The sequence below is a fragment of the Arachis hypogaea genome, chromosome 20 (genome assembly GCF_003086295.3).
Source record: "Arachis hypogaea cultivar Tifrunner chromosome 20, arahy.Tifrunner.gnm2.J5K5, whole genome shotgun sequence".
NCBI lineage: Eukaryota > Viridiplantae > Streptophyta > Magnoliopsida > Fabales > Fabaceae > Arachis > Arachis hypogaea.
This window is the reverse complement of record NC_092055.1, coordinates 17650698-17675119: the sequence shown is the minus strand read 5'-3', so window position 1 is coordinate 17675119 and position 24422 is coordinate 17650698. Positions and strand designations below refer to the sequence as shown.

The following is a 24422-nucleotide window of genomic DNA, read 5'->3' as shown; positions in this document are numbered from 1 at the left end:
AAATCATATTGACTTGCTGAGTCAATATTTTATTCTGAGCCAATATGGCATTCAGAGTATCAATTTCAAGAACTCCCTTCCTCTGAGGCGTCCCATTACTCACAGGATTCCTTTCAGAAGTGTACATGAACTGGTTATTTGCGACCATGTCAATGAGTTCCTGAGCTTCTACAGGAATTTTCTTTAGGTGAATGGATCCACCTGCAGAATGGTCCAATGACATCTTAGCTAATTCAGACAGACCATCATAGAATATATCCAGGATGGTCCATTCTGAAAGCATGTCAGAAGGACACTTTTTGGTCAGTTGCTTGTATCTCTCCCAAGCTTCATAGAGGGATTCACCTTCTTTCTGTTTAAAGGTTTGAACATCCACTCTAAGCTTGCTAAGCTTTTGAGGAGGAAAGAACTTGGCTAAGAAAGCTGTGACCAGCTTATCCCAAGAGTTCAGGCTATCTTTAGGTTGAGAGTCCAACCATATTCTAGCTCTGTCTCTTACAGCAAACAAGAAAAGCATAAGCCTGTAGACCTCGGGATCAACCCCATTGGTCTTAACAGTATCACAGATCTGCAAGAATTCAGTTAAGAACTGAAAAGGATCTTCAGATGGAAGTCCATAAAACTTGCAATTCTGTTGCATCAGAGAAACTAATTGAGGCTTTAGCTCAAAATTGTTTGCTCCAATGGCAGGGATTGAGATGCTTCTTCCATGTAAGTTGAAATTTGGTGCAGTAAAGTCACCAAGCATCTTCCTTGCATTGTTATTATTTTCGGCCATGTCTCCTTCTTTTTCGAAAATTTCTGTCAGATTTTCTCCAGAGAGTTGTGCTTTAGCTTCTCTTAGCTTCCTCTTCAGAGTCCTTTCAGGTTCCAGATCAGCTTCAACAAGAATGTTCTTGTCCTTGCTCCTGCTCATATGAAAAAGAAGGGAACAGAAAATAATAGGGATCCTCTTTGCCACAGTAGAGAGGTTCCTTTATGTGAGTAGAAGAGAAGAAAAAGAATTCGAACACAGAAAGAGGGAGAGGGTTCGAATTTTTAAGAAGAAGAGAAGTGTTAGTAGATAAATAAAATAATTAGAAAGAGGTGAGGGGGAGAGAATTCAAAAATAAAATAAAATAAAAATATTTTTATTTTTAATTTAAAATTAAAGTTAAAATTCAAAAATTAAGAAGACAAATAAAATTAAATCAGATTAAAATTTAAAACAAATAGTTAATTAAAAAGGAATTTTGAAAAAGAGGTTAGTGATTTTCGAAAATTAGAGAGAGAGAATTAGTTAGGTAGTTTTGAAAAAGATAAGAATCAAACAAAAAGATAAGATTAATTGAAAATGATTTGAAAATCAATTTTGAAAAGATAAGAAGTTAGAAAAGATTTTGAAATTGATTTTTAAAAAAAGATGTGATTGAAATTTATTTTGAAAAAGATTTGAAAAAGAAATTTAAAAAGATTTGATTTTGAAAATTAAAGTTGATTACTTGACTAACAAGAAACTAAAAAGATATGATTCTAGAGTTTAAAGATTGAACCTTTCTTACTAGGCAAGTAACAAACTAAAATTTTTTGAATCAATCACATTAATTGTTAGCATTAATTTCGAAAATATGAAATAGAAATAAGAAAAAGATTTAGAAAATAAATTTTGAAAATTTCGAAATTATGAATGAAAAATTGAAAAATATTTTATTTTTGAAAAAGATTTGAAAAAGATAGAATTTTTAAATTGAAAATTTGATTTGACTCATAAGAAACAATTAAATTTTAAAACTTTTTGACTAAATCAAACCAAATTTTCGAAAATTTATGAGAGAATAAGGGAAAAATATTTTTTGATTTTTGAATTTTTAGTGAAGAAAGAGAAAAACAACCAAAAGACTCAAAACATGAAAATTCAGGATCAAAACACATGATGCATGCAAGAACACTTTAAATGTCAAGATGAACACCAAGAATACTTTGAATGTCAAGATGAACACCAAGAACTTATTTTTGAAAATTTTTAAGAAAAGAAAAACATGCAAGACACTAAACTTAGAAATTTCAAACTTTAGACACTAACAAATTGAAAATGCATATGAAAAACAAGAAAAGACACAAAACAAGAAAAATTAAAGATCAAACATAGAAAATCATCAATAACAACTTGAAGATCATGAAGAACACATGCATGAGTTTTCGAAATTTTTAGTGAAATTAAAAATTATGCAATTGACACCAAACTTACAATTTGACACTAGACTCAAACAAGAAACATCAAATTATTTTTGATTTTATGATTTTATTAATTTTTTTTTATTTTTCGAAAATTATTTTGAAAAGGAAAATAAGGATTTCAAAATTTCTAATGAGAATTTCAGGAATCATGCAATGTTAGTCTAAAACTCCGGTCCAGGAATTAGACATGGCTTACTAGCCAGCCAAGCTTTCAGTGAAAGCTCCGGTCCAAAACACTAGACATGGCCAATGGCCAGCCAAGCTTCAGCATACATAGTTCAAGCATGTGAAGAGGAAGCCTCAGTCCAAAAGAATTTAGACATGGCTTTACAGCCAGCCAGACTTCAACAGATCATCATGAAACTCTAGAATTCATTCTTAAAAATTCTGAAGAACATAGAATAATTTAATAATTTTTTTCTTTTTTTTGTATTATTTTCGAAAATAAGAAATAAAAAGCTTAAAAATAAAATAAAATTATCTAATCTGAGCAACAAGATGAACCGTCAGTTGTTCAAACTCGAACAATCCCCAGCAACGGCGCAAAAAATTTGGTGCACGAAATCATGATCGTTCATTCCTTGGTAACGGCGCTGAAAACTTAATACGCACATTCATAATCTTAGTTTTTTGTCACAACTTCGCACAACTAACCAGCAAGTGCACTGGGTCGTCCAAGTAATAAACCTTACGTGAGTAAGGGTCGATCCCACGGAGATTGTCGGCTTGAAGCAAGCTATGGTCATCTTGCAAATCTCAGTCAGGCGGATTCAAATAGTTATAGAGTTTTAATAATTAAAATATAATTAAGACGTAAACTAAAGATAGAGATACTTATGTAATTCATTGGTGACAATTTCAGATAAGTGTATAGAGATGCTTAGTTCCTTTTGAATCTCCGCTTTCCTACTGCTTTCATCCAATCCTTCATACTCCTTTCCATGGCAAGCTGTATGTTGGGCATCACCATTGTCAATGGTTACATCCCATCCTCTCAGTGAAAATGGTCCAAAATGCGCTGTCACCGCACGGCTAATCATCTGTCGGTTCTCGATCCTGCTGGAATAGGATTCAGTAATCCTTTTGCGTTTGTCACTACGCCCAGCACTCGCGAGTTTGAAGCTCGTCACAGCCATCCCTTCCCAAATCCTACTCGGAATACTATAGACAAGGTTTAGACCTTCCGGATCTCAAGAATGGCCGCCAATAATTCTAGCTTATACCATGAAGACTCTAATATCTTGGACTCGGTCCCCTGTATTAGATATCTAAGAGATACTCATTCTAGCTTGTCTTCATATAGAACGGAAGTGGTTGTCAGGCACGCGTTCATAAATGAGAATGGTGATGAGCGTCACATAATCATCACATTCATCATGTTCTTGGGTGCGGATGAATATCTTAGAATAAGAATAAGCTTGAATTGAATAGAGAAACAATAGTACTTTGCATTAATTCATGAGGAACAGCAAAGCTCCACACCTTAATCTATGGTGTGTAGAAACTCTACCGTTGAAAATACATAAGTGATAATGGTGTTCATTGGCTTCGGCCCCAGAGAGGGAACCAGAATGACCAAGATTCTCAATACAATAATAAAAGGTCCTATTTATATTGAACTAGTAACCTATGGTTTACAAAAATAAGTAAATGATGCATAAATCCACTTCCGGGCCCACTTTGTGTGTGCTTGGGCTGAGCATTAAAGCTTCCACGTGTCGAGGTCTTCCTTGGGGTTAAACACCAGTTTGTAACCTATTTCTGGCGTTTAACTCTGCTTTGCAACCTGTTTCTGGCGTTTAACGCCAGAATAGGGCAGAGAGCTGGCGTTGAACGCTAGTTTGCATCATCTAAACTCGGGCAAAGTATGGACTATTATATATTGCTGAAAAGCCCTGGATGTCTACTTTCCAACGCAATTGAGAGCGCGCCATTTAGACTCTTGTAGCTCCAGAAAATCCACTTTGAGTGCAGGGAGGTCAGAATCCAACAGCATCTGCAGTCCTTCTTCAGCCTCTGAATCTGATTTTTGCTCAAGTCCCTCAATTTCAGCTAGAAATTACATGAAATCACAAAATAACACACAAACTCATAGTAAAGTCCAGAAATGTGATTTTAATTTAAAAACTAATAAAAATATACTAAAAACTAACTAAATCATACTAAAAACTATGCAAAAATAATGCCAAAAAGCGTATAAATTATCCGCTCATCATCTATATATGATACTTTGAGGCTCCCTCCCTTAAAAAGGTTGGCAGCTCATTTTTTGTTAGTAGATAAAAGCATTATTACAGTGGTTGGAATTGCTGAAGATGTATTAGTGAGCATTAAGGGGCTCACAGTTCCCATTGACTTCTATATCCTGGAAATGCCCCCTAGTGACTCAGGAAGACCATCATCAATCCTGCTTGGAAGACCATTCCTAAAGACTTCAAAGTTCAAGCTGGATGCATTCTCAGGAACTTACTCCTTTGAGATAGATGGCAGAGCAGTGAAGTTCAGTTTAAATGAAGCTATGAAGCACCCTCCGGAAGATCATTCTATCTTCCAGTGCGATATTATTGATGAAACTGTAGCTGAGGTTCACCAAGAAGAATTAGAAGATAATCACTTGGAGCAAGGTCTAAGTGTGGGGACACCCTTTGAACACAATGAGGACACTTTGCCATTATCACTAGCCCCGGAAGATCCAGAACCTATCCATGAGAAGAAATTGGAATTAAAGCCCCTTCCTCCACACCTCAAGTATGCTTACCTTGAGGATAAGAAGAAGTTCCCAGTGATCATTGCAAGGGAACTCACTTCTCAACAGGAAGAACAGCTGCTTAGTGTACTGAGAAAACATAAGAAAGCAATTGGATGGAGCTTGGCAGATATAGTAGGTATCAGCCCTCAAGTTTGTGAGCACAGAATATTCTTAGAAGAGGGAGCAAGGCCTGTCCGTCAGCCCCAGAGAAGATTGAATCCCACCATCTTGGAAGTTGTCAAGAAAGAAGTGACCAGGCTACTTGAAGCAGATATCATTTACCCCATCTCAGACAGTGAATGGGTCAGTCCAGTACAAGTGGTGCCCAAGAAGTCTGGAGTCACAACAATAAGGAGCTTCTGACAACTAGAGTGCAGAATTCATGGAGGGTTTGCATTGACTATAGGCGTCTCAACCAAGCCACTCACAAGGATCACTACCCCTTGCCATTTATTGATCAGATGCTTGATCGCCTGTCAGGTAAATCCCATTATTGCTTTTTAGATGGTTATACAGGCTATTTTCAAATTCATATAGCTCCTAAAGATCAGGAAAAGACTACTTTTACATGTCCTTTTGGAACTTATGCTTATAAGAGAATGCCATTTGGCTTATGCAATGCACCAGCCACTTTTCAAAGGTGTATGATGAGTCTTTTCTCTGATCTTATTGAGAACTATATGGAGGTTTTTATGGATGATTTTAGCGTCTATGGTGATTCATTTAGCCTTTGCTTGGATAGTTTAACTAGAGTATTAGACAGGTGTGTTAGTTCAAACCTTGTACTGAATTTTGAAAAATATCACTTTATGGTAAAACAAGGAATTGTATTAGGACATGTGGTGTCTAATACTAGCATTTCTGTAGATCCAGCAAAGGTGGATGTTATTTCTAGTTTACCTTACCCTTCCTCCATGAGGGAAGTCCGTTCGTTCCTTGGCCATGCAGGTTTCTATAGGAGATTCATTAAGGACTTCAGTAAGGTAGTATTACCTTTATCCAGATTACCACAGAAAGATATTGAGTTCGAGTTCAGTGAGCATTGCATACAAGCATTTGATAAGCTGAAGATCGCCCTGACTCAAGCTCCAATTGTAAGAGGACCAGACTGGAGCCAGCCATTTGAGATTATGTGTGACGCCTCCAACCATGCAGTAGGAGCGGCGCTGGCTCAGCACGAAGGTAAGGATCCTTTTGTAATTGCTTATGCGTCTAAGACATTAGACGCTGCTCAGTCTAACTACACAACTACTGAAAAAGAGCTTCTTGCTATTGTTTTTGCTCTGGATAAATTTTGAGCCTATTTACTTGGTACTAAGGTAGTAGTGTACTCGGACCACTCAGCTCTAAAATATTTATTAGCTAAAAAGGAGTCCAAACCAAGGCTAATACATTGGATACTGCTGCTGCAAGAATTTGATTTAGAAATTAAGGATAGAAGCGGTAACCAGAATTTAGTGGCGGACCACTTGAGTCGCCTTGAGCACATTAAGGATGACTCCACTCCTATAAATGATACTTTCCCATTTGATAGCTTACATGCAGTATCCGAAGTCGTTCCTTGGTATGCACCTGTAGCTAATTATCTAGTTAGCCACACTTTCCCTCCACATTTTACTAAGTATCAGAGAGACAAGCTGAAAAGTGAGTCCAAATATTATATATGGGATGACCCATATCTATGGAGGTGTGGTGCTGACCAGGTAATTAGACGATGTGTAACTCAATCAGAATTTCAGTCCATTTTTGAGGCCTGTGACTCATCTGAGAGTGGTGGACACTTTGGCCCTCAAAGAACAGCTAGAAAAATCTTAGACTGTGGATTCTGGTGGCCTACTCTTTTTAAAGATGCTGCTGAATTTTGTAAATCTTGTTCCTCTTTGCCAAAGGTTTGGTAATATATCCAAGAGGGATGAGATGCCTCAACAGATTATGCTTTTCTGTGAAATTTTTTATGTTTGGGGCATTGACTTTATGGGTCCATTTCCAAACTCTAATGGTTACTTTTATATACTGTTAGCTGTGGATTATGTTTCTAAATGTGTGGAAGCAATTCCTACCCGTACTGATGATACTAACACTGTTGTTTCCTTTGTTAGAAACCATATCATTTGTCGCTTTGAATCACCACGAGCAATCGTGAGCGATCAAGGCACCCATTTTTGTAACAGGAGACTAGCAGGATTACTGAAGAAGCATGGAATAGTTCACAAAGTAGCAACAGCTTACCATCCCCAGACCAATGGCCAAGCAGAAGTCTCTAACAGAGAGATTAAACGTATTTTGGAGAAGATAGTAAAGCCTCATAGGAAGGATTGGAGTGCCAGGCTAGAAGATGCACTCTGAGCATACAGAACAGCATACAAGACACACATTGGGATAAACCCCTTCCGCTTAGTATACGAAAAAGCTTGCCACTTTCCAGTAGAGGTGGAACACAAGGCTTTCTGGGCTATGAGGGAGTGCAACATGAATTTTGAGAAAGTTGGTGCTGAAAGGAAGCTGCAACTAGCAGAACTAGAGAACCTTCGCCTAGAAGCATATGACAACTCCAGGCGATACAAAGAAAAGATGAAGGCTGTCCATGACAAGCACATAAAAAGGAGAGAATTCAGACCAGGGGAGTTAGTTCTTCTTTATAACTCCAGACTGAGGCTCATTCCAGGTAAATTGAGATCAAGATGGGAAGGTCCATACAGAGTAGAAAAAGCAGAGCCATATGGAGTTTTTCACCTGCGTCATTGGTATGCGAAATTGTTACTTTGAGATTGTAAAATTTGTTGTTCGTTCTCTCCCTGGCAATGGCGCCAATAACTGGTGCACAATACCATGGTCCAAACATAACTTCACAACTTCGCACAACTAACCAGCAAGTGCACTGGGTCGTCCAAGTAATAAAACCTTACGTGAGTAAGGGTCGATCCCACAGAGATTGTTGGTATGAAGCAAGCTATGGTCATCTTGTTAATCTCAGTCAGGCGGATATCAAATGGTTATGGAGTTTTCGAATAATAATAGTAAATAAACAGAAAATAAAGATAGAAATACTTATGTAATTCATTGGAGAGAATTTCAGATAAGCGTATAGAGATGCTTTCGTTCCTCTGAATCTCTGCTTTCCCGCTGTCTTTATCCAATCAGTCTTACTCCTCTCCATGGCAAGCTTTCTGTAAGGGCATCACCGTTGTCAATGGCTACATCCCATCCTCTCTGTGAAAATGGTCCAAATGCTCTGTCACGGCATGGCTAATCATCTGGAGGTTCTCGATCATGCTGGAATAGGATTCACCCTCCTTTTGCGTCTGTCACTACGCCCAGCACTCGCGAGTTTGAAGTTCGTCACAGCCATCCCTTCCCAGATCCTACTCGGAATACCACAGACAAAGTTTAGACTTTCCAAATCTCAGGAATGGCCATCCATGGGTTCTAACTTATACCACGAAGATACTAATAACTCGGACTCGGTCCCCTGTATTAGATATCTAAGAGATATTCATTCTAGCTTGTTTGCATGTAGAATGGAAGTGTTTGTCAGGCACGCGTTCATAAGTGAGAATGATGATGAGCGTCACATAATCATCACATTCATCATGTTGTTGGGAACGAATGGATATCTTAGAAGCGGAATAAGTTGAATTGAATAGAAAAACAGTAGTACTTTGCATTAAATCATGAGGAACAGCAGAGCTCCACACCTTAATCTATGGAGTGTAGAAACTCTACCGTTGAAAAATACATAAGTGAAAGGTTCAGGCATGGCTGAATGGCCAGCCCCCATGATCTAAGAACCAGACGTCCCAAGATGTAAATACAATAGTAAAAAGTCCTATTTATACTAAACTAGTTACTAGGGTTTACAGAAGTAAGTAATTGATGCATAAATCCACTTCCGGGGCCCACTTGGTGTGTGCTTGGGCTGAGCTTGAAGTTTACACATGGAGAGGTCATTCTTGGAGTTGAACGTTAGTTTGTAACGTGTTTCTGGCGTTCAACTCTGGTTCGTGACGTGTTTCTGGCGTTTAACTCCAGACTGCAGCATAGAACTGGTGTTCAACGCCCTTTTGCGTCGTCTAAACTCGACCAAAGTATGGACTATTACATATTGCTGGAAAGCCCTGAATGTCTACTTTCCAATTCAATTGGAAGCGCGCCATTTTGAGTTCTGTAGCTCCAGAAAATCCATTTTGAGTGTAGGGAGGTCAGAATCCAACAGCATCAGCAGTCCTTCTTCAACCTTCGAATCTGATTTTTTCTCAAGTCCCTCAATTTCAGCCAGAAAATACCTGAAATCACAGAAAAATACACAAACTCATAGTAAAGTCCAGAAATGTAAATTTAACATAAAACTAATAAAAACATCCTACTAAAAACATACTAAAAACAATGCCAAAAAGCGTATAAATTATCCGCTCATCACAACACCAAACTTAAATTGTTGCTTGTCCCCAAGCAACTGAAAATCAAATAGGATAAAAAGAAGAGAATATACTATAAATTCCAAACTATCAATGAAACATAGCTCCAATCAGATGAGCGGGACTTGTAGCTTTTTGCCTCTTGAATAGTTTTGGCATCTCACTTTATCCATTAAGGTTCAGAATGATTGGCATCTATAGGAACTCAGAGTTCAGATAGTGTTATTGATTCTCCTAGTTCAGTATGTTGATTCTTGAACACAGCTACTTTATGAGTCTTGGCCGTGGCCCTAAGCACTTTGTTTTCCGGTATTACCACCGGATACATAAATGCCACAGACACATAATTGGGTGAACTTTTTCAGATTGTGACTCAGCTTTGCTAAAGCCCCCAATTAGAGGTGTCCAGGGTTCTTAAGCACACTCTTCTTTTGCTTTGAACCTTGACTTTAACCGCTCAGTCTCAAGTTTTCACTTGACACCTTCACGCCACAAGCACATGGTTAGGGACAGCTTGGTTTAGTCGCTTAGGCCAGGATTTTATTCCTTTAGGCCCTCCTATCCACTGATGCTCAAAGCCTTGGGATCTTTTTTATTACCCTTTCCTTTTGGTTTTAAGGGTTATTGGCTTTTTGCTCTTGCCTTTTGGTTTTAAGAGCTTTTGGCTTTTTCTGCTTGCTTTTTCTTTTTCTATATTTTATATTTTTTTTTCTGCAAGCTTTTGTATTCACTGCTTTTTCTTGCTTCAAGAATCATTTTTATGATTTTTCAGATTATCAAATAACATGTCTCCTTGTCATCATTCTTTCAAGAGCCAACATATTTAACATTCATGAACAACAACTTCAAAAGACATATGCACTGTTCAATCATTCATTCAGAAAACAAAAAGTATTGTCACCACATCAATATAATTAAACTAAGTTCAAGGATAAATTCGAAACTCATGTACTTCTTGTTCTTTTGAATTAAAATATTTTTCATTTAAGAGAGGTGATGGATTCATAGGACATTCATAACTTTAAGACAAAGTTACTAAATGCTAATGATCATGTAATAAGACACAAACATAGATAAATATTTAACATAAGAAAACGAAAAACAGAAAATTTAAGAGCAAGGAATGAGTCCACCTTAGTGATGGTGGCGTTTCCTTCTTGAGGAACCAATGATGTCCTTGAGCTCTTCTATGTCTCTTCCTTGTCTTTGTTGGTCCTCCCTCATTGCTCTTTGATCTTCTCTAATTTCATGGAGTATGATGGAGTGCTCTTGATGTTCCACCCTTAATTGTCCCATGTTGGAACTTAATTCTCCTAGGGAGGTGTTGATTTGCTCCCAAAAATTCTGTGGAGGAAAGTGCATCCCTTGAGGTATCTCAGGGATTTCTTGATGGTGAGCTTCCTCATGCGTTTCTTGAGCTCCATGAGTGGGCTCTCTTGTTTGCTCCATCCTTTTCTTAGTGATGGGCTTCTCTTCCTCAATGGGAATGTCTCCTTCTATGAAAGCTCCAGCTGAGTAAAATAGATGGAAAATAAGATGAGGGAAAGCTAGCCTTGCCAAGGGGGAGGACTTTTCGGCTATTTTGTAGAGTTCAAGGGAGATGACTTCATGAACTTCTGCTTCCTCACCAATCATGATGCTATGAATCATGATGGCTCGATCCACAGTAACTTCAGATCGGTTGCTAGTGGGGATGATGGAGCGTTGGATGAACTCCAACCATCCTCTAGCCACAGGCTTGAGGTCTAGTCTTCTAAGTTGAACCGGTTTACCTTTTGAGTCAATCTTCCATTGAGCTCCTTCCACACATATGTCCGTGAGGACTTGGTCCAACCTTTGATCAAAATTGACCCTTCTAGTGTAGGGGCGTGCATCTCCTTGCATCATAGGCAAGTCAAACGCCAACCTCACATTTTCCGGACTAAAATCTAAGTATTTCTCCCAAACCATGGTGAGATAATTCTTTGGGTTCGGGTTCTTACTTTGATCATGGTTCTTAGTGATCCATGCATTGGCATAGAACTCTTGAACCATTAGGATGCCGACTTGTTAGATGGGGTTTGTTAGAACTTCCCAACCTCTTCTTTGGATTTCATGTCGGATCTCCGAATACTCATTTCTCTTGAGCTTGAAAGGGACCTCGGGGATCACCTTCTTCTTGGCCACAACATCATAGAAGTGGTCTTGATGAGCTTTGGAGATGAATCTTTCCATCTCCCATGACTCGGAGGTGGAAGCTTTTGTCTTCTCTTTTCCTTTTCTAGAGGATTCTTCGGTCTTGGGTGCCATCAATGGTAATGGAAAAACAAAAAGCTTATGCTTTTACCACACCAAACTTAGAATATTGCTCACCCTCGAGCAAGAGAAGAAAGAATAGATGAAGAAGAAGAAGAAAATATGGAGGAGAGGAGGGAGGTTAGTTTCGGCCATATAGGGTGGGTTTGGGTGGGAAATTGATTTTTAATTTTGAAGGTAGGTGGAGTTTATGAGGTAGATTTATGGGGAAGAGTGGATGGATGTGAGTGGTGAAGTGGTGATAGGGAAGAGAGGATGAACATTGAGAAGAGGGAAGAGAGTGAGTGGTGGTAGGTGGGGATCCTGTGGGGTCCACAGATGCTGAGTTGATCCTGTGGGGTCCACAGATCCTGAGGTGTCAAGGATTTGCATCCCTGCACCAATTAGGCATGTAAAATGCCTTTGCATGCAATTCTGGCGTTTAAACGCCGAATTGATGCTTGTTCTGGGCGTTCAGCGCCCAGATGCAGCATATTTCTGGCGTTGAACGCCAGCCAGATGCTTGTTTCTGGTGTTCAGCGCCAGCTCTTCCTCAGTGTGCATTTCTGGCGTTCAATGCCAGATCCATGCTCTGTTCTGGCGTTGAACGCCAGCCAGATGCTCCTTACTGGCGTTTAAACGCCAGTAAAATCCTCCACCAGGGTGTGATTTTTCTTCTGCTTTTTTTGATTCCGTTTTCAATTTTTATATTTATTTTGTGACTCCACATGATCATGAACCTAATAAAACATGAAATAACAATAAAAATAAATTAAAATTAGATAAATAAAAATTGGGTTGCCTCCCAACAAGCGCTTCTTTAATGTCAATAGCTTGACAGTGGGCTCTCATGGAGCCTCATAGATGTTCAGAGCATTGTTGAGGCTTCCCAACACCAAACTTAGAGTTTGGATATGGGAGTTCAACACCAAACTTAAAGTTTGGTTGTGGCCTCCCAACACCAAACTTAGAGTTTGACTGTGGGGGCTCTGGTTGACTCTGTTTTGAGAGAAGCTTACTGTGCCTCTTTTCCATGTTTACAAAAGGATGTGCTTGAGTTTTAAACTCAAGGGAGTCCCCATTTAATTGAAGGACTAGTTCACCTCTGTTAACATCAATCACAGCTCTTGCTGTGGCTAGGAAGGGTCTTCCAAGGATGATGGATTCATCCTCATCCTTCCCAGTATCTAGGATTATGAAATCAGCAGGGATGTAAAGACCTTCAACCTTTACTAATATGTCCTCTACTTGTCCATAAGCCTATTTTCTGGAATTGTCTGCCATCTCTAATGAGATTTTAGCAGCTTGTACCTCAAAGATTCCCAGTTTCTCCATTACAGAGAGTGGCATGAGGTTTATCCCTGACCCAAGGTCACATAGAGCCTTCTCAAAGGTCATGGTGCCTATGGTGCAAGGTATTAGGAACTTTCCAGGATCCTGTTTCTTCTGAGGCAATCTCAGTTAATCCAATGCATTTAGTTCATTGGTGAACAGGGGAGGTTCATCTCCCCAAGTCTCTTTACCAAATAAATTGGCATTCAGCTTCATGATTGCACCAAGGAACTTGGCAACTTGCTCTTCAGTAACATCTTCATTCTCTTCAGAAGAAGAGTACTCTTCAGAGCTCATGAATGGCATAGGGAGGTTCAATGGAATCTCTATGGTCTCTAGATGAGTCTCAGAGTCCTTTGGTTCCTCAGAGGGAAACTCCTTATTGATCACTGGACGTCCCAGGAGGTCTTCCTCCTTGGGATTCACGTTCTCCCCTTCCTCTTTGGATTCGGCCATGATGGTTATATCAATGGCCTTGCACTCTCCTTTTGAATTTTCTTCTGTATTGCTTGGGAGAGCACTATGAGGGGTTTCAGTGATCTTCTTACTCAGCTGGCCCACTTGTGCCTCCAAATTTCTAATGGAGGACCTTGTTTCATTCATGAAACTCAGAGTGGCCTTAGATAGATCAGAGACTAAGTTTGCTAAATTAGAGGCATTTTGTTCAGAGTTCTCTGTCTGTTGCTGAGTGGATGATGGAAAAGGCTTGCTATTGCTAAACCTGTTTCTTCCACCATTATTAAAGCCTTGTTGAGGCTTTTGTTGATCCTTCCATGAGAGATTTGGGTGATTTCTCCATGAGGGGTTATAGGTGTTTCCATAGGATTCACCCATGTAATTTACCTCTGCTATTGCAGGGTTCTCAGGATCATAAGCATCTTCTTTAGCAGATGCCTCTTGAGTACTGTTGGATGCAGCTTGCATTCCATTCAGACTCTGAGAAATCATATTGACTTGCTGAGTCAATATTTTATTCTGAGCCAATATGGCATTCAGAGTATCAATTTCAAGAACTCCTTTCTTCTGAGGCGTCCCATTACTCACAGGGTTCCTCTCAGAAGTGTACATGAACTGGTTATTAGCAACCATGTCAATGAGTTCTTGAGCTTCTGCAGGCGTTTTCTTTAGGTGAATGGATCTACCTGCAGAAGTATCCAATGACATCTTAGCTAATTCAGACAGACCATCATAGAATATATTCAGGATGGTCCATTCTGAAAGCATGTCAGAAGGACACTTTTTGGTCAGTTCCTTGTATCTCTCCCAAGCTTCATAGAGGGATTCACCTTCTTTCTGTCTGAAGGTTTAAACATCCACTCTAAGCTTACTCAGCTTTTGAGGAGGAAAGAACTTGGCTAAGAAAGCCTTGACCAGCTTATCCCAAGAGTTCAGGCTATCTTTAGGTTGAGAATCCAACCATATTCTAGCTCTGTCTCTTACAGCAAAAGGGAAAAGCATGAGCCTGTAGACTTCAGGATCTACTCCATTGGTCTTAACAGTATCACAGATCTGCAAAAATTCAGTTAAGAACTGAAAAGGATCTTCAGATGGAAGTCCATGAAACTTGCAGTTTTGTTGCATCAGAGAAACTAATTGAGGTTTAAGCTCAAAATTGTTTGCTCCAATGGAAGGGATGGAAATGCTTCTTCCATGTAAATTGGAATTAGGTGCAGTAAAGTCACCAAGCATCCTCCTTGCATTATTATTATTTTCGGCTACCATCTTCTCTTCTTGTTCGAAAATTCCTGTAAGGTTGTCTCTGGATTATTGTATTTTAGCTTCTCTTAGTTTTCTTTTCAGAGTCCTTTCAGGTTCTGGATCTGCTTCAACAAGAATGTTCTTGTCCTTGCTCCTGCTCATATGATAAAGAAGGGAATAACACAGAAAATATGGAATCCTCTATGTCACAGTATAGAGATTCCTTTGTGTGAGTAGAAGAAGAAAAGAATGTAATGTAAGGAAAGAGAAGGGAGGAGAATCCAAACACAAAGGTGAGGAGAGCAGAGATATGAGATGAAGAGAAGTGTTAGTAAGTAATTAAATGAATAGAAGAAGATGAGGGAGAGGGAATTTCAAAAATTAATTTTGAAAAAGAGTTAATGATTTTTGAAAATTAAGATAAAATTAAAATTAAAATTAAAAATTGAAACAATTAATTAATTAAAAAGAATTTTTGAAAAAGAGGGAGGTATTTTCGAAAATTAGAGAGGGATAGTTAGTTAGGTAATTTTGAAAAAGATAAGAAACAAACAAAAAGTCAATTAGTTAGTTGAAAAAGATTTGAAAATCAATTTTGAAAAGATAAGAAGATAAGAAGCTAGAAAAGATATTTTAAAGTCAAATTTTTGAAAAAGATTTGATTTTTTAAAATCACAATTAATGACTTGATTCACAAGAAATCACAAGATATGATTCTAGAACTTAAAGTTTGAATCTTTCTTAACAAGCAAGTAACAAACTTGAAATTTTTGAATCAAAATATTAATTTTTGATGATATTTTTGAAAATTATGAAATAAAATTAAGAAAAGTATTTTTGAAAAATATTTTTAAAATTTTCGAAAATAAATAAGAGAAATGAAAAAGATTTGATTTTTGAAAAAGATTTTGAAAAAGATAAGATTTTTAAATTGAAAATTTGATTTGACTCATAAAAACAACTAGATTTTAAAATTTTTTGAAAAAGTCAATTCAAATTTTTGAAATTTATGAGTGAAAAAGGGAAAGATATTTTTTTGAATTTTGAATTTTTAATGATGAAAGAGAAAAACATGAAAATGATGCAATGCATGAAAATTTTGGATCTAAACATGTGATGAATGCAAGAACACTATGAATGTCAAGATGAACACCAAGAACACTTTGAATGTCAAGATGAACATCAAGAACTTATTTTTGAAAAATTTTCAAGAAAAGAAAACATGCAAGACACCAAACTTAGAAATTTTTTATGCATAGACACTATGAATGCAAGAATGCATATGAAAAACAAGAAAAGACACAAAACACGAAAATATGAAGATCAAACAAGAAGACTGTCCAATAACAACTTGAAGATCATGAAGAACACTATGAATGCATGAATTTTCGAAAAATGCATAAATTTTTTTAGAAAAAAATACAATTGACACCAAACTTAAAAATTGACTCAAGACTCAAACAAGAAACACAAATTTTTTTTTGATTTTTTTTTATGATTTTATAAATTTTTTTTCGAAAATTAATGTGAAAAAGAAAAATAAAGATTCCAAAATTTTTAATATGAATTCCAGGAATCTTGCACTCTTAGTCTAAAGCTCCAATCCAAGGGTTAGACATGGCTCACTAGCCAGCCAAGCTTTAGAAGATACAAATCAAGCATATAACAGCTGATACTTCATCCAACTTCATATACATGCCTTTTATGTTAACAAGTGGAAGCCTCAATCCAAAAGAATTTGGATATGGCTTTACAGCCAGCCAGGCTTCAACATGTTACCATGAAACTCTAGAATTCATTCTTAAAAATTTAGAATAATTTTCGAAAATAGATGAGAAATTTTTGAAAGATTTTTGAAAAATTTTTGAAAATAAAACAAAAAGAAAATTACCTAATCTGAGCAACAAGATGAACCGTCAGTTGTCCAAACTCAAACAATCCCCGGCAACGGCGCCAAAAACTTGGTATGCGAAATTGTTACTCTGAGATTGTAAAATTTGTTGTTCGTTCTCTCCCTGGCAATGGCGCCAATAACTGGTGCACAATACCATGGTCCAAACATAACTTCACAACTTCGCACAACTAACCAGCAAGTGCACTGGGTCGTCTAAGTAATAAAACCTTACGTGAGTAAGGGTCGATCCCACGGAGATTGTTGGTATGAAGCAAGCTATGGTCATCTTGTTAATCTCAGTCAGGCGGATATCAAATGGTTATGGAGTTTTCGAATAATAATAGTAAATAAACAGAAAATAAAGATAGAAATACTTATGTAATTCATTGGTGAGAATTTCAGATAAGCGTATAGAGATGCTTTCGTTCCTCTGAATCTCTGCTTTCCCGCTGTCTTCATCCAATCAGTCTTACTCCTCTCCATGGCAAGCTTTCTATAAGGGCATCACCGTTGTCAATGGCTACATCCCATCCTCTCTGTGAAAATGGTCCAAATGCTCTGTCAAGGCATGGCTAATCATCTGGAGGTTCTCGATCATGCTGGAATAGGATTCACCCTCCTTTTGCGTCTGTCACTATGCCCAGCACTCGCGAGTTTGAAGTTCGTCACATCCATCCCTTCCCAGATCCTACTCGGAATACCACAGACAAGGTTTAGACTTTCCGGATCTCAGGAATGGCCATCCATGGGTTCTAACTTATACCACGAAGACACTAATAACTCGGACTCGGTCCCCTGTATTAGATATCTAAGAGATATTCATTCTAGCTTGTTTGCATGTAGAACGGAAGTGTTTGTCAGGCACGCGTTCATAAGTGAGAATGATGATGAGCGTCACATAATCATCACATTCATCATGTTGTTGGGAACGAATGGATATCTTAGAAGCGGAATAAGTTGAATTGAATAGAAAAACAGTAGTACTTTGCATTAAATCATGAGGAACAGCAGAGCTCCACACCTTAATCTATGGAGTGTAGAAACTCTACCATTGAAAAATACATAAGTGAAAGGTTCAGGCATGGCCGAATGGCCAGCCCCCATGATCTAAGAACTAGACGTCCCAAGATGTAAATACAATAGTAAAAAGTCCTATTTATACTAAACTAGTTACTAGGGTTTACAGAAGTAAGTAATTGATGCATAAATCCACTTTTGGGGCCCACTTGGTGTGTGCTTGGGCTGAGCTTGAAGTTTACACATGGAGAGGTCATTCTTGGAGTTGAACGTTAGTTTGTAACGTGTTTCTGGCGTTCAACTCTGGTTCGTGACGTGTTTCTGGCGTTTAACTCCAGACTGCAGTGTAGAACTGGCGTTCAACACCCTTTTGCATCGTCTAAACTAGACCAAAGTATGGACTATTATATATTGCTGGAAAGCCCTGAATGTCTACTTTCCAACGCAATTAAAAGCGCGCCATTTTGAATTTTGTAGCTCCAGAAAATTCATATTGAGTGTAGGGAGGTCAGAATCCAACAGCATCAGCAGTCCTTCTTCAACCTCCGAATTTGATTTTTGCTCAAGTCCCTCAATTTCAGCCAGAAAATACCTGAAATCACAGAAAAATACACAAACTCATAGTAAAGTCCAGAAATGTGAATTTAACATAAAAACTAATAAAAACATCCCTAAAAGTAACTAGATCCTACTAAAACATACTAAAAATAATGCCAAAAAGCGTATAAATTATCCGCTCATCAGTCATCCTTCTAGCTCCAAATTCATCAAGGTCAATGGACATCGCTTAAAACTTTATCATGGTGAGAAGATGAAGGATCACAAAGAACTAGAGGTTTTCCTCCTGGAAGACCCACTGATGAACGGATTTCTGCCAGTAAAGAAATTCACAAATATAATTGCGTTGTAAGTATAGTTTCTAAACCAACAGAGAATCCTTTCGTACAAAATTTTTGGTTGTCACTTAAGCAAACCCAATAAAAATAATAAATCGAAGTATTTAAACCTCGGGTCGTCTTCTCAAGGAATTGCAGGGATGTATGATTTATTATTGGTTATGGAAAAAGGTATATTTTGGGTTTTTGAAAGGTTAAACAGGGAAATTAAATAGCAGGAAAATAAATTAATAATTAGAAAATCTCTTGGCAAGGTATGAGATCTGGAAGTCCTATCCTAGTTATCCTTATCAGGTGTGATGAGAATTGGATTTTTCTCCCACTTAGTTAACCCTTACTAAATAAAGGAAAGTCAAGTGGACTAATTAATTTGATCCTCAAGTCCTAGTCAACTCCTGTGGAAAGACTAGCTTTAGAGCGATCCAAATCAATCAGCAATTCCCAAATCTCAATCTACTACTGAGTTTGATAACTCAAGCGTCACCAATTACTCAACCAAAGCCAAAAGGGAAATAAATCTAATTTAAATTGGAAATATCCATAACATAAGTAAATCAAAATGATCTTAATTCTAAAATACCTCAAATTCTATTAAATAGAACATTCAAATCTTAACATGGAAAAGGTTCATAAGCCAATTTGGAAAGATAAATAACAATTAAAGTAATAGAATAAATAACAGTAGAAAATAAATTAAAGGAAAAATAAACCTGTATTCAAAGAGAAGTAATCCTAAAATTAAGAGAAATCCTAAATCCTAAATCCTAAGAGAAAGGAGAGAACCTCTCTCTCTAAAAACTACATCTAAACCTAAAATTATGAATAATGAAAAGCGTATTCAGTATGTTAAGTATCGATTGAGTCTCTGCATGTTCCCTGGCTTTATTATGTGTTTCTAGGCCGAAAACTGGGTCAAAATGCAGCCCGAAATCGCCCCCAGCATTTTCTGAATTTTCTGCAGATCGCGCATGTTACGCGTACGCGTCACTCATGGGTACGCGTCGCTGGTCGATTTTCCTTTCCACGCGTGCGCATCAGGCACACGCTCGCGTCGTTTGCGCAAACTCCAATCCACGCGTACGCGTCAGGCACGCGTACGCATCGCTGTGATTTTCTCTATTTCGCGTGCACGCATCAGCCATGTGTGCGCGTCGCTGTTCGCTGGTCATCTCCTTAGTTTCTTGTGTTCCTTCCATTTTTGCGAGCTTCCTCTCCATTCTCTAAGCCATTCCTGCCCTATGAAGCCTGAAACACTTAATACACGGATCATGACATCGAATCGTGTAAAGGAGAATTAAAATATACAATTTAAAGACCTCTAGGAAGCAAGTTTTCAACGATGGAACTAAACTAGGAAGGAATTGTAAAATCATGCAAATCATATGAATAAGTGGGTAAAGACTTGATAAAAACCACTCAAATAAACACAATATAAACCATAAAATAATGGTTTATCAACCTCTCCACACTTAAACATTAGCATGTCCTCATGCTTAGCTTAAGGAGATAAAATAAATGAATAAGGAGAAGTTAGACTCATGCAATGCAATGCAATGCAACCTATATATATGAATGCAACTATTTGATTTTGTCTACTTGGTTAAAAGCAAATAAGTTCTTCAAGACAAACATAAATCAAATTCCACTAATTCAAATTATACAGTAAAGACAAGCAAACTTGTAAGAAGATAGCTCATGAAAGCAGGGAACATAGAATCAAGCACTGAACCCTTACCGGTAGTGTATATCACTCTAACTCTCAAGTGTCTAGGGTCGATCACTCTACTCTTCCCTAGTAATGCTTTCTCAACCTTGTTCTTCATCTAACCAATCAACAAATATTTAGCATACCAATGCAAACATCATGAGATCTTTTCAGGGTTGTAATGGGGCTGAGGTAAAGGTAAGGATACATGTATGGTCAAGTGAGTTAAAATATGAATCTTTGACTAACCTAAGCTCTCACCTAACACACACATTATGTAACTTTTAAAGTCATACCTAGCTACCCATAATTCCCACTTTTATATAATTCCCATACTCATGTACCAAATTTTTGATATTTCTTTACTTTTATCACATGTGCATTGATCTTTTATTAACTTAACTTTGCATTTGGGTAATTTTTGTCCCCTTATTTATTTATTTATTTATTGAATATTTTTTTTTGAAATAGAAAAATAAACATAACTTATCAATGCAGATGGACTTTTAATTTTTTCTGGTTTTACATGAGTAAGTTCCCAAATTTTCATTATTCAAATAAATTAGAAACATGATACATTCCCTTATTAACCCATGTTTCCACAGTTTCCCCACACTTAGTTGATGCACAATCTCTATCTTAAGCTAACCAAAGATTCAATTGGAGTATTTAATTATTTTTCTGCTTAAGGCTAGTGATGTGGTTATAGAATAGAAGGGGATTAAAAAGCTCAAAGTGGCTAACAAGGGTGACAAGAAGGGTAGGCTTATTTGGGATAAGTGAGCTTAAACAAGTAATGGCCTCAATCATATGCAAGCATGTAAATACACTAAACAAAGGACATATATGATGGAACAAAGTAAAGATCACAATTATAGAGAAGTAAACACACAAGAATAAAATATTATGGTTAAATAATGTAACCATATAAATAAGCTCAAAATCTCATAGGTTGTGTGTTCTTTGGCTCAAAAACCATGTTCCAAATACAACTTCAAACAAATTTAACACATAAATATTTTAATTTAAATTAGTGAAATTTTTCAAAAATAGGGTCCTAGAAAGAAATTTATTATTTTTCAACCAAGTAGTACTTAAATGCAAACAATCAACTACACATGCAATCTATTATGCAATGCAACAACTCAGTAACAAAGAAAACTATAAACATTGGTGTTGAAAAGAGAGTAACTAACCCATGGAGATCGGTATCGACCTCCCCACACTTAAAGATTGCACCGTCCTCGGTGCATGCTGAGATGTGCAGGTGGACAGGCGGTTCCAACTGGCACTTTTCTCCAAAGATTGTGCATATGGACTTGTTTGTCTCCCCATGTAAACGTCGTCTGGTTCCCTTCCGGGTGGCCATCCTAAAAGAAAAAGAGAAGAAAAGTAACCCAGAAATAAAGATAAGAAATTAAATAAAGTATGGGTGGGTTAATGCCAAATAATAAGGGTCTCAATGACATGGTAGCTACAACATGCAAGTGAGAAAACAGTATGGCATGTCAATAGTACAAAAGTTGCAACAATGGGGAACAGAGTGGGTAAGGAAAGACAATATAAATTCATGTCAATGCAAAATTAATACAAGTATCATAAAAGATTAGCATTGACTTAAATAATATTACCCAACAGTGTGAAACAAGTCATTGAGTACCAAAATAATTCAAGAAAGGATGCAATAGTTGAATAAGAAAATTTTAACACCAATGGAAAAATAATACATTTAGAAAGGAAAATAAAAATATGCAGAAAGTAAAAATGCAATGAATGAAAGTATGCAAATAAATAAAATAGAATGAAAGTGAAGAAGTGTGAAAGGTTAAACAGATGAAGAAGAAGAAAGTAGGAAAAGAGAAGGAGAAAAGGATGAAGAATAAAGAATAAGGAAGAGAAAGAGAGAAGAAAGAAATAAGGATTAGAAAAGAAAAGATAATAAAAGTGGCGGCGCAAGGATCTGGTGGTGTTGCACTAGTGACGCGCACGCGTACGCCACGCGTACGCGTGGGTCGCAAAAATTGGAAGGTGATGCATGAGCGTCGGTCACGCGTACATGTGACCGTGTTTGTGCTACTAGCGCGAGGGCAACGTGGCACTCGCACAACTCTCTGTTTGTCCTGGGGAGTGTGCCAAAATAACATGTGATGCGTGCGCGTCAGGCACGCGCACGCGTGGTAGTGCTTTTTGTGAAAGTGACGCGCACGCGTCAGGGACGCGTACGCGTGATGCAATTTTGTGCCTTGGGCACAGTGCCAGCACCACTCCAGCATAACTTTCGGCCAATATACCTTTTACGTCAATTTTTCAGGGTCACGTGTGCGCGTGAGGGACGCGCACGCGTGGGAGGTTAGTTTCGCAAATGACGCGGACGCGTTGGTGCCTAAGGCATGCCTCCAGCCACGCTCCCGCGTGACTTTCTGTTCGATCCCTTATTTTGTCGCATGCACATTTGACGCGTACGCGTCAGCGATGCTTGCGCGTCGTGTGCGAAATTTTTTTTTATGCAGAATGCAAATGCAAATGTAGAATGCAGGTGAATATGCAGAAATTATGAATGAACACTAGTAAAAATAAAATAAAATAAAATAAGATTAAGAATAGAACAAAACAAAATAAAATCTCAATAGAGCCATATTTTTTTTTTACAATGCATGAAAAATGCAGAATGCAGAATGCAGATGCTGACATGATAAATGAGCACTAATAAAAATAGGATAAGTAAAACTAAGAAGAAAACAAAGTAAAATAAAACTAAGACTGGAAAAGAATGATCATACCATGGTGGGTTGTCTCCCACCTAGCACTTTTAGTTAAAGTCCTTAAGTTGGACATTTAGTGAGCTCCTTGTCATGGTGGCTTGTGCTTGTACTGATCCTTGAATCCCCACCAATGTTTGTAGTTCCAATGGCCTCCGGGATCCCAAACTAGGCGCATACAGCCTTCAAGCAAGTTAGAACAAGTGACAAGGCCCCAAGAGTGTTGATTGTTGGAATGAATTCCGGGTCCCAAACCTTGCTTTTGCACCCATCTTCTTGTTGATCATTGTTGTTCTGACCGGGTGGCAAGCAATCTGAATTCTCACTGAAGCGTCCAAACAACTTCCTAGACCCATTCAATCGAGATTTGTACCAATCTTTGTACTTCAATTTGGAGCATGCAACCATATTGAACCTTGTATGACAATTCCTACCACTAACCATCTTCCGCTTGCTCTTATAGCCACAAAGAGCTCTAAGTTGCCCATCTGTTTCAAGCAAAGCATATTCAAGTGAGCTATTTAAGCTTAGAGATGAGAGATTTACCCACTTGAATGAAGGGATGGATGGTGATGGCTTTGGGGGAGAGGTCTCCAACAACCCTGGCAAGGTGATTTCCAGCTCCATTCCCTTGGGCTCTCCTTTAACAACTTCCACCTCTTTGCAAGCTTCTTCAATATCAACCTCTTCCTCTTGGTTGCTTTCTTCTAATTCGATCTCTTCCTCATTGTTCACCAAGGGCATGGGAGGTTGTGCTTCTTCTTCTTTAATCTCCATGTCAAGTCTAATGGGAGAGGATTCAAATGTAGATAAGAATTCATTAATGATTGAATCCATCTCTTGATCATACCCTTCAAAGTCTTCAACCATGACATACCTTGGAGGTTGTACACCCTTTTCAACATCAAATTCAAACTCCTTAAAAGGGGGTACTGTGACTTGAGGTTCCCATAGACGTTCCGCATCTCCTAAGTCTTCAACTACTTCCACTTCTTCTCTGGCAGGCGCAGCTTCTTCCAGTTGTTCTGATACAAAGTTATGCTGCTCACTGTCCACTGGAGTTTCTAGTGTCTCCTTCATGCTATGTTCTTTATTAGGTTGTCCACATGAAGCCATGGGAGTTCCTTGAGTGTCCGAATGTCGGAAAGGTAATCGATTGATCGCTTGCTCCAGTTGGTGAAGGGTTGCATGAAATCGATCCACTGTTACCTTGAGACGATTCTTTGATTCTTGTTGCGCTCGGCTATCATAAGCAGGATCACAGTGCTCTTGGATTGATGGATATGGATATGGTGTATATTAAGGTGGTGGTTCTAAGTATGGCTCATAAGGTGGTTGGTATGGTGGATATGGGTTAGGGTCATATGGAGATGTTTGGTGGTAAGGGACTTGTGAGTTTGGTGGTTCAAAAGTATGTTGGGGAGGTGGTTCATAAGCATATGGTGGGCTTTGTTGGTAACTACAAG

The 24422-nt window shown here is 38.0% G+C and overlaps 2 non-coding genes across 2 annotated transcripts; both read left to right on the top strand.

Moving 5' to 3' along the window:
* The first annotated feature begins 277 nt into the window (after window positions 1-277).
* Window positions 278-385, top strand: LOC112788705 (small nucleolar RNA R71). Its single transcript, XR_003196058.1, has one exon. It is a non-coding gene; the product is annotated as a small nucleolar RNA R71 (small nucleolar RNA).
* Window positions 386-14205: 13820 nt separating this feature from the next.
* Window positions 14206-14313, top strand: LOC112788623 (small nucleolar RNA R71). The gene has a single exon (XR_003195981.1). It is a non-coding gene; the product is annotated as a small nucleolar RNA R71 (small nucleolar RNA).
* The last annotated feature ends 10109 nt before the right edge of the window (window positions 14314-24422 follow it).